Source organism: Mus caroli, chromosome 2 (genome assembly GCF_900094665.2).
Source record: "Mus caroli chromosome 2, CAROLI_EIJ_v1.1, whole genome shotgun sequence".
In the NCBI taxonomy this organism is placed as follows: Eukaryota; Metazoa; Chordata; class Mammalia; order Rodentia; family Muridae; genus Mus; species Mus caroli.
Genome location: NC_034571.1, coordinates 3,260,371 through 3,269,435, shown reverse-complemented (window position 1 = coordinate 3,269,435; position 9,065 = coordinate 3,260,371). Strand labels below are relative to the sequence as shown.

Below are 9,065 nucleotides of genomic sequence, written 5' to 3'. Positions count from 1 at the left end.
ATATTTGGACAGCTCAGCCCAGCAGCCTTTGATACAAAATAATAATCGATAGGAGAGAGTCTGAGCCTCGCCAGCTGGGAAAACACAAGAGCGCCCCTTCGGAGGAAATCGGGCCTGTCTATTAGCAGGTCAGGGACCTCGCCCTGCTAGCATTTCTGTCCCTTCTGCCTCATCAAGACATCTGACAAGGGTGACACCCTCTGCTTTCACCCTGACAGGGAAGAGGCCAGCGATGTGCCCACCCTCCTGCTGAATGGTGTTTTGCAGATGATCCTGAATACCACAGTGCTTATAATAAGTAATAAAAGAGGCAAAACACCATTACTTCTGTCTTAATGCAAAAGGAGCAAATTACACGGAAACTGGAAACATCAGCCAAGCAGACAAACAGAATGAATCACACAGGACTTCCTCCATGAGCACTGTTCCCGTGAGGCTGCAAAACCCTCGGGTCCACGTGAGTGCTTACACATGTGTGCATGAGGTCTCCAGGCAAGTGTGCGTGTCCGCAAAGACGTCTTGATGAGCAAACATTTGGACTTAGAGCAGAAGTCAGCTGTCAGGATAAGCCAAGATGCTATGAGATTTCACACGTTTGAAGATGGTCTGGTAGCTTCCATGTCTTCGGTAGGATTTTCCAGTGCTCCACCAAACAGATTATGGAATTTGTTGTAAAAGCTGGGGATGCTGCAGACCCTGTAGAGAATCATGAGATGAGATCCAGCAACAGAGAGTAGAAAGCACTGCTTACCCGGCACAGGGCCCGGGCCAGGGCCAGCGTCGGGGTCTCTGCAGGACACTGGTGGGTGGAGTCTCTGCAGGTCACTGGTGGGCACTGATTCATATGGTTCAAGAAACCAGGTCTCCTCATGGCCTTTCCGTCACTCCTTCCAGCTCTCTGGGCCCAAGAGAGGCGAATCCCAGGTCACACGGGAGATAGTGACAGGGAGGGAAAGAGGAAAAGGGGTGGGTTAGCACTTGTTGGCTGTGATTCTAGAGACTTCAACACTTTGTCCGCAGCTCCTCCTGGGCATGGCTGAGGTGACGAGAGGAGACAACAAGAACCTTCCATTCTTTATTATACTCTCTCATTCTCAAAAAGAAGAGGGTGATGGGGGCGGAGGGCAACAGGCAGTGGGACACAGTACAGCCAGCCAGGCATCATCTTTTCTAATACAGGAATGTGCTCATCTTATACGATTGGTGCGGCACCGTGCTGCCTTCCCGAGGAGCCCACTCTCTCTCACTGCATCATGAAGAAAGGCCTGGGAGGGAGGGGGCTCAGTGGAGGAACGCTTGCTCGCCTTGCACATGCAAACCCCAGTTTGGTATCCCCAGAGCCAGAAAGAAATTCCTCACATGCTAGGAACATGAAGAAAACAGATCACAAAGATATTTTCGAGGCATTAAACAGACCTCTTTTTTTGAAGAAGCACAGCTTTACTGGGGTATAACTAATGTCTTTATTTCTGTGTGTAGTGTGTGTGTGATGCACACACATGACTGTGCATGGACATGCACCCATAAATGCATGTGTGCTGACCAGAGCAGGACACCGCGTGTCTTTTCGATTGTGCTCATCCTTACCGACTCCATACAGGGTCTCTCACTAGACAGGAGGCTCTGGACTCAGCTAGGCCAGCTGGCCAAGCACTCTGGAGGTTTGGCTGTCTCTGGTCCCCGGGGCTGGGTTTAGAGCCACACAAAGCTACCACCAGTTAACTCCCCAAATGCAAGCACTTAATGTACGGATGACTACGGACATGTTTGCTTCGTTCATGACGATCTCACTGAATCCAAGGTAACAGACATCATCTCCATCACCTCAAAACTCCCGTGTACCCTCTGTGGGTTTATTGTTTCATTCGTGTGTTTGTTTGCTTGCTGTTGTTTGGTTTTTGTTGTTGTTGTTGTTGTTGTTATTTTTGCTTTTGTTCTTTCTTCTTTGGTGGTAACCAAATCTTCTTGCCTCGACCTCCCCAAGCCTTGAGATTTCAGTCATGTGACAGCACATCTGGCTTCCTCGTAATTGCCACACTATTAGCCACACAACTGAAAGTCAGGCCAACTGGGAATAACACCCCTGACTCCACCCCACCCCACCCCCTGCTTCTCACTCTCAGCCCCAGGCAACCACACTGTAGTATGCACTTTTGTGGATTTATTTAAATACTTTGGACAGCAGGATCTACCCCTCTGTGACTCGCTCATCTCACTTAGCCTCTTGAATTCCAGGTTCTTCTGAGTTGACAAAAACATCCAGGCTTCTGTCTTTTTAAGGGTTAACTAGGCCCATGGAGTGTGTGTTCTGCACTGCCATTACCTAGTCACCTCTCATGGGCTTGAGCAACAATGCACTGGTCATGGAAGAACAAATATCTCTTCAAGATAGTAGGTTTAAATCACGTGGTGGTTCACAGCTATAATCCCAACATTTGGAAGGCAGAGACAGATGGATCTCTGACACTTAGACCAATTTGGTCTACAGAATGAGTTTCAGGAGAGCCAGGGCCACACAGAGAAACCCTGTCCCAAAATACAGGAACAAACAAACAAAACCCCATTTTATTTTATTTTATTCTCTCTATAAACATACACACACACACACACACACACATGTATGTATATGTGTATGTATGCATGTATGTATGTATACGCAGGACTGGGGGTGTTGGATCATATGATGGCTCTGTGTTTTGTTTTGTTTTGGTTTTGGTTTGTTTTGGTTTGTTTTACAGTCTCTATGCTGTTTTCCACAATGGCCACATCATTTTACCTTCCTACTGACAAGCGTTCCTGGACATCTTCACCTGCACCTGCTCCAGTTAGCATTTTCACAGTGGCCACCCTAACTTGGGACTAGAAATCCTAGCCAATGCAGTTGCATAAGAAAAGGAAAACAAAGACACCCACTGTAATGGAAGAGATAAGGCTCTGGGAACACACAGTGGCCTAACATCAGAAAACCCTAAAGACTCCATCAAAACATCGCTACAACTGTGAGACCCGACTTAGAGCGTTTCTCCCTGGAAGGTAAAGCCCCTGGACGTTCCCCACGCTTGTTTTCCCTGATCTCTAAAAATGCAGCCAGAAAGAAGCTCTTTGTTCTCTATAGCTAGCAAAAAGCCTTTTTGTTTCTGTGCCTTACAGCCAGAGATGCAATAATTGTAGGAAGACCTACAAGGACATAGAGCTAGACACCAGAGAGGAGGCTGCAGTTCACTGCCCCCATCCCCTTGCCAGAAAGGGGCTGTAGCCAACTCTCCTCCCAACTCCTCCCAAGTCCTCAGCTATCTGTTAAAAGCCCCCTACTGTCACCGCTCAGGGTCAAACTCACCTGCCCTGCATGGCTCGGCTAGCTGATAATAAAACCTCTTGCAGTTTGCATCAGGTGTGGTTTTCTCTGGAGTCATTGGGGTGCTGGCCAGCTCATCCCGGGACTTGAGTGGAGGCCCAGCTTCGGGGGTCTTACACAACTAATACTAATAATACAAACAAATCCAGAAAAACTGTAGGATACACTGTCAACATTCAACAATAAATGGCATTAATACATCATCAACACACCATCCCACAGGGAAAGGAAGACAATTCAGCATATGACAGCATCAAAAAGCATATAATACATAAGGTAATATATTTCAAATTTTTATCTACAAACTCTGTCTACAGACTCATCACAGTCTTCATAAAAAACTCAATGTTACAGAAACAATAAATAATCCTGTATTTCACATGGGGCCCAAAGGGATCAAGGAAACCTAGAGAAGGAATATCAAAGCAAGAAGCAATCACTCTTCCTGATTTCAAACTTTATTAAGATCTATAGAAAACAAAACAAGCTTTGTTTGCCAGTATGGTGGCACCTACCAACTGTCCCAGAATTTAGAAAGCTGAGGCAGGAGGATGAGTTGAGGGCCACCCTGAGCTATATAGTGAAGCTCTTTTTCAAACCAGCACCAACCGGTATGGGCCTGGAATAAAAACATACACAGAAGCTGCTGAGATGGCCCAGTAGGTAAGGCACTTACCAGCAAGCTTGCCAATCCAAGCTAGTTCCTGAACACACAGTGAAGGAGAGAACCCATTCCACAAGTTGCCCCCGGATGTCCACACACGCACAAAAGCACACATGCACACACCCTGTAAATAAACAAACAAATGCAAACTTAAAAGATCATTTGCAAGAAATAGTAGGATGGAATACAGATCCATGAAATGAGCTCACACACCTGGTCACTGGTCTGTGACAGGAGCCGGGAACAGTCACCGGGACAAGAACGGTCCCTTAAACAACTGGTCTTACAAAACCTGCACAGTCAAATGAAGAAGGGTGAAACTGAACCTTCATGCCATTCCTCCAGAAATCAACAATGGATTAAAGATCTAAACTACAAAATATAGAAACACCTGAGATAAATGACAGGGAAGAAATGTGTTGACTTTGTGATGATTTGCAATGAGCAAAAGAGAAGCAGGACTATGGGAGACCGAATGTTACACACGGCAGAGAGAGCAGCCTGTGGCGTTCGAGAAGATATTTGCAGCCCACCTAGACTATCAGGAGTGACTATCTGAAATATACAGACACTCACTCCTTCAACACAACTGCAAACAGTGGCAACAAACACTGGGTAAACGCCAAATAATCCTACTGAAAAGTAAGCAAAGGATTTGAGTAAAGACCTCTCCATGTGAGGCATGTGGATAACATACATGCTAACAACACGGTGGCATGTAAATCACATACATGCATAATGACAAGGTGTTCAACACCACAAAGCCCCTGAGGAAATGCTAAACAGTTTTTCTAAAAAATAATCCTAATAACTTCACGCTTCTTAACGTTGTGGGTAAATACCACAGTTTTTACCTGGGGTTTTAGTTATCAATTTATCATCTAACTGCTGTGACAGCTTGGAGGTATGTGTGTGGGGTGTCTCTCTTGAACCAGTCCCCTTTACCATAAGTGTGATGCTCAGATCCACCAGTAGAGGACGGGAAAGGGATACTGTGCATTTTACTGTGTGGGCTTTATTGTATGCATTCCTGCTGCCCTGTGCTTGGCCATACCTATGCATGGCTGAGGTGCAGAGAACACCTTGTCCTCTGTCCTAGCACACAGGTAATAGCTTCAGGGCCTCAAATCTCCCTAATGCCTACTTTGCTGAAGGCCCCCCTACACAGACACCAGTATGCACCAAGCCTAGACCAGCAGCACCTCTCTGCGTGCCTTGCTCAACCCTGTACTAGGAGGCTGTTGCTGCTGTCCAGTGATGTGGGCCAGTTCTGGCCAAGGCCCCCTGCACAGTTTGTATTGCCCAGCACCCTACAGTCTTGCTTTCCTGGATGAGAGGTGACCCCCTCGTTGTGACATGGATATTGAATGCAGTCCACGGGCTCATTGTTGAATGTTGGCTGTCCACCTTGTAGGCCTGGGGTCTAGTGGGAGCAAGTCAGTCCCCTGGGTCATGCTTGCGATGTCGTGGTCCCATTTGCCTTTTCTCTGCTTTCTGGCCTCTATGGCATGCTGCATCTATCATGCTTCATCAAGTCCTCATAGACTGACCCTTCTGAAGCCATGAATGAATAAATCTTTCTCCCCTTGTACTGTGTTTGCTGGTTTGTCCCATGAACGCTGACCCCTCTAAGCTTGCCCTGCAGACTCTCAGCCAAGGGCAGCCACCAGGATCCCACACCTACAGCTACCTTCCCTTGATGCTCAATAAATCTTTATACATGTCTTCCCAGTGTTCAAGTCATTCTATGATCTCTGCCTCCTGACTGAACCCACACAGACATTCTAGCAAGGACTGTGTATCAGGCATTGTTCTCAAAGTGAATTGGATATTGGACATAAAATAAAACTAGAATAAGTGTGTATTTATTTCAACAGCTGTTAAGTACTGGGCAGCTCTAACAAGGGGCTCGGTCACTGAGGATCTTTGCTAACAGCTATGGGAACTAACTCAGGCAGCGTGCAGTTCTGTGGCAGGTACCACTGTGGTCCCTGCTTGGCAGGCTGGACTGAGAGAGGGCAGGCGAGGGCTCAACATGACAGTAGACAAGAATTCCAGTGCAAGTCAGACCAGCACTGTGCATGTCTCCTGACACCTTGCTAGGGTCAGACAGAAATGTTCCCTCTATGTATGAGGACTGAGACTCCTCATCGTAGGAGATGGCTGAAATCTCACGCTGTAACAAAGAGAGAAGCACACAGATTCAGAGATGGGAAGACAAAGGTCCCAGAACTCAGACAGAACTCAAGATGGACAGTTAATCAAGTTCAGATATTAAATCTGGAAGACTCCATATGACATGTTCCTTGATTCTATAGAGAGAAGGGGGCCCTTCACAAACAATGGAAAGAGACAGACAGACAAGACACAGACATGTCTGTGAAGGGCAGACATCCCCTGCCCTGTTACCAAGGGATCGTTATATTAGTCAACTCTTTTCAATATAGATGGTAAAACAAGTAACCCAACAGGAAGCTCGCAGGCTTCTGGGTGGTTCTGGGTCTTACCTTCATAAGTCAGGAACAGTGAAGTTGCATTGGACTTGGAAGACTCCATCTACCCAGGCCTCCTGCCAGAGGCATCTTGTTTAGAGCGTGAGGCTGGAGAAAGAAACAGACACTGGCACTTACACAGGAGAATGAACGGTGGAGGGCCAGAGAGCAGAGGACATCAGAAAGCCTCCCTGATTCATCATCTGAAGCCATTCCACTGTCTCCGACACCTGCAGGTTCCCCTGGGCAGAAGTTAGAGACCGCTGATGTTCTCTGTTGATGGACATAACAGAAGTTCTTCTTCCCTAACCGGCACAGAACAGGGTAGGGGTGGGTGGGACTCTGAGGCTGGGAATCCAACAAAAAAGTACAGTATGGCTCTGCTCCTTCTGACGACAAGAATCCGGTCTTGCTTGGTGCCTTTCCCCTTGTCTCTGGGATTGCTTCTCAGCTCTTCCTTCATGCTCACATGGTGTGTGTGTGTGTGTGTGTGTGTGTGTGTGTGTATCTCCAGTTTCCTCTTTTTAAAAGGACATCAGTCATATGATAGCCTCCCTCCACTAGTAACGGCTTCATTTTAACTTATTGCGTCTGGAAAGAACCCCTCTCTAAACAGTCATGTGCCAAGGTACTGTGTTTCAGACACCAGCATGAGAGTTTGGGGTAATACAAGCAAGCTATTAAATAGGGAGGTAGCAGTGGCCCTGTCATCGCTGAGAGTTATGAAAGAACGTTACAGCCAGGCATGGTGGCGCATGCCTTTAATCCCGGCACTTGAGCTCAACCCCCTCAAACAGAGCACTTGGCTACAGCAGCCCGAGCAGACTTAGACAGAAGAAAGGAGGCTGCCGGCTTTGCCCCCACTCTCACTGGGATTTGAAGGACCAGGACTTGGCAATCTATTTACAAGGCATAGATAGGGGAGCCGTCAGAGCAGGGGCCCTGGGGAGGCCCATTCTGCACACTGGAAAAGAGATCCCAGGGGAGCCTGGAGAAGTGATCACACCTTCTCCCAGCTCTGAGAGAGGATTTGTAATTGGCTGCCAGAATGTTCCTGCTGCCTGAGGCGGGTCCAGCCAGTGCCTTCCCAGCTGCTGCAGAATCACACACCCTGGCCTGGTGCAAAATGCTACTGCCACAGGATGGTCACACCTCCCTCTCCCTATGAGCCTGGGGATGATGGTGGCAGGGCAGGAAGCAGGCAGGCGTCTGCTTCCTGGCTTTGGGGGGTCATGCATTCCATTAAGCAAGGATGTCTAATAAGTCAAACACACTTCTGTATTTGTTTTTAAGTTAACTGTGTTTATGACTATGCTAGTGAGAGAGCACAGTCAAGAACGCACATGCCTAATAGTAATATTTAGTGTGGGAGACGGAAATAAATGTGGGCAAAGGTCAAATCCGGGCTTCTGATTCCAGGCAGCTCCCTGTTCTCCCAGATGCACATGCTCTCTTCTTCGGAGATTTCTAATTTCCACGACATACTGATCCTACAACAAACTCGGAGTTAATTGAGCTGCTTAGCATGCTCATGGGTGTCCTTGCGCTTTGCAAAAGGCCACCTTCTCACCTTCTTCTTAAGGGACTGGGTTGGAGCAAACCTGGGGAATTAGAGAGGTGGTGAGAAAGGTCCCTACATTTTGGCCTTTAGAAGCCTCTCCTGACAGAGAACAGAGTTGTGTGAATGCGTGCCCCCAGGGGGGTTGTGAAGATTGAGCCAATGGAGATCATTTCAAAGAGTAATTAGCACAAAATGGAAGCCAGATAAATGACAGGCAGTCTGTTGTTATAGCTACCAATGATCTGGACTAGTGGGACTCTTCGTTTCAGTGCCCAACCTAAAGAAAGGATAGCATTCCAATGAATGCCCTTATGACGTCTGGGCTGGTGGCAGGATTCTGAGATACAGAACATGCCTCGTTTCTGGACAGTAAAGATTACAGGGAGTTACATCCCAGGCCAGAGGAGGCACAAACGCTGAACTCCTTCCCTTCCTCTCTTAATCAATGAAACCCTTTACTAAGGACAGCCGGGTGTATGACCTGCAGATTGGAAAGTGTACTTCTCAGAACCCACTGCAGTTACGTGTGACTAGCTACATTCTGACCCACAAAGTGGTTTGTGTAAGTTACAGACCATTTGCAGGAAGAAGCGTCTTATTCTACATTACTTCTGTCTCCATGTAGACTGGAAGTTAGCTGTGATGGAATGACTCTAACCCAATCCTGCAGGCAAAGAAGTCACTCTTGTGGCTAGAAGACAGTGTGGGCACGGACCTCGGGTCCCCAGGGATCCCGTGGAGACAAAACTTTAGTATCCAAGGCTCCCTTACCCTATCCCACTAGTGCCTTCCCTGTCACTGAGAAGTAGACTAGAAAGAAAGAGGTGGACCAGTTTGCCTCTGGGGTCGAAGATTCCAGACCAAGAAGAGCCTGGATGTGGGCTGGATGGACAAGATCGCACAGGATCTGGATAGAACTAGCTGTGTGGAGGGGTTGGTGGGTCATTCTTTCTTTCATTGTTGTTGTTGTTTTTCGAGACAGGGTTTCTCTGT

General features: G+C 47.5%; 1 long non-coding RNA gene across 2 annotated transcripts; it reads right to left on the bottom strand.

Annotated features, from left to right (window-relative positions):
• Positions 1-316: 316 nt before the first annotated feature.
• Positions 317-6,658, bottom strand: LOC110308175. 2 transcript variants are annotated; one of them, XR_002379529.2, is made up of 3 exons: positions 6,527-6,658; positions 752-898; positions 317-556 (listed from the first exon to the last, which is right to left on the bottom strand). It is a non-coding gene; the product is annotated as an uncharacterized LOC110308175 (long non-coding RNA). The 2 variants fall into 2 exon arrangements; XR_002379528.2 differs by lacking the exons at positions 317-556; positions 752-898 and adding an exon at positions 5,869-6,195.
• Between the last annotated feature and the right edge of the window lie 2,407 nt (positions 6,659-9,065).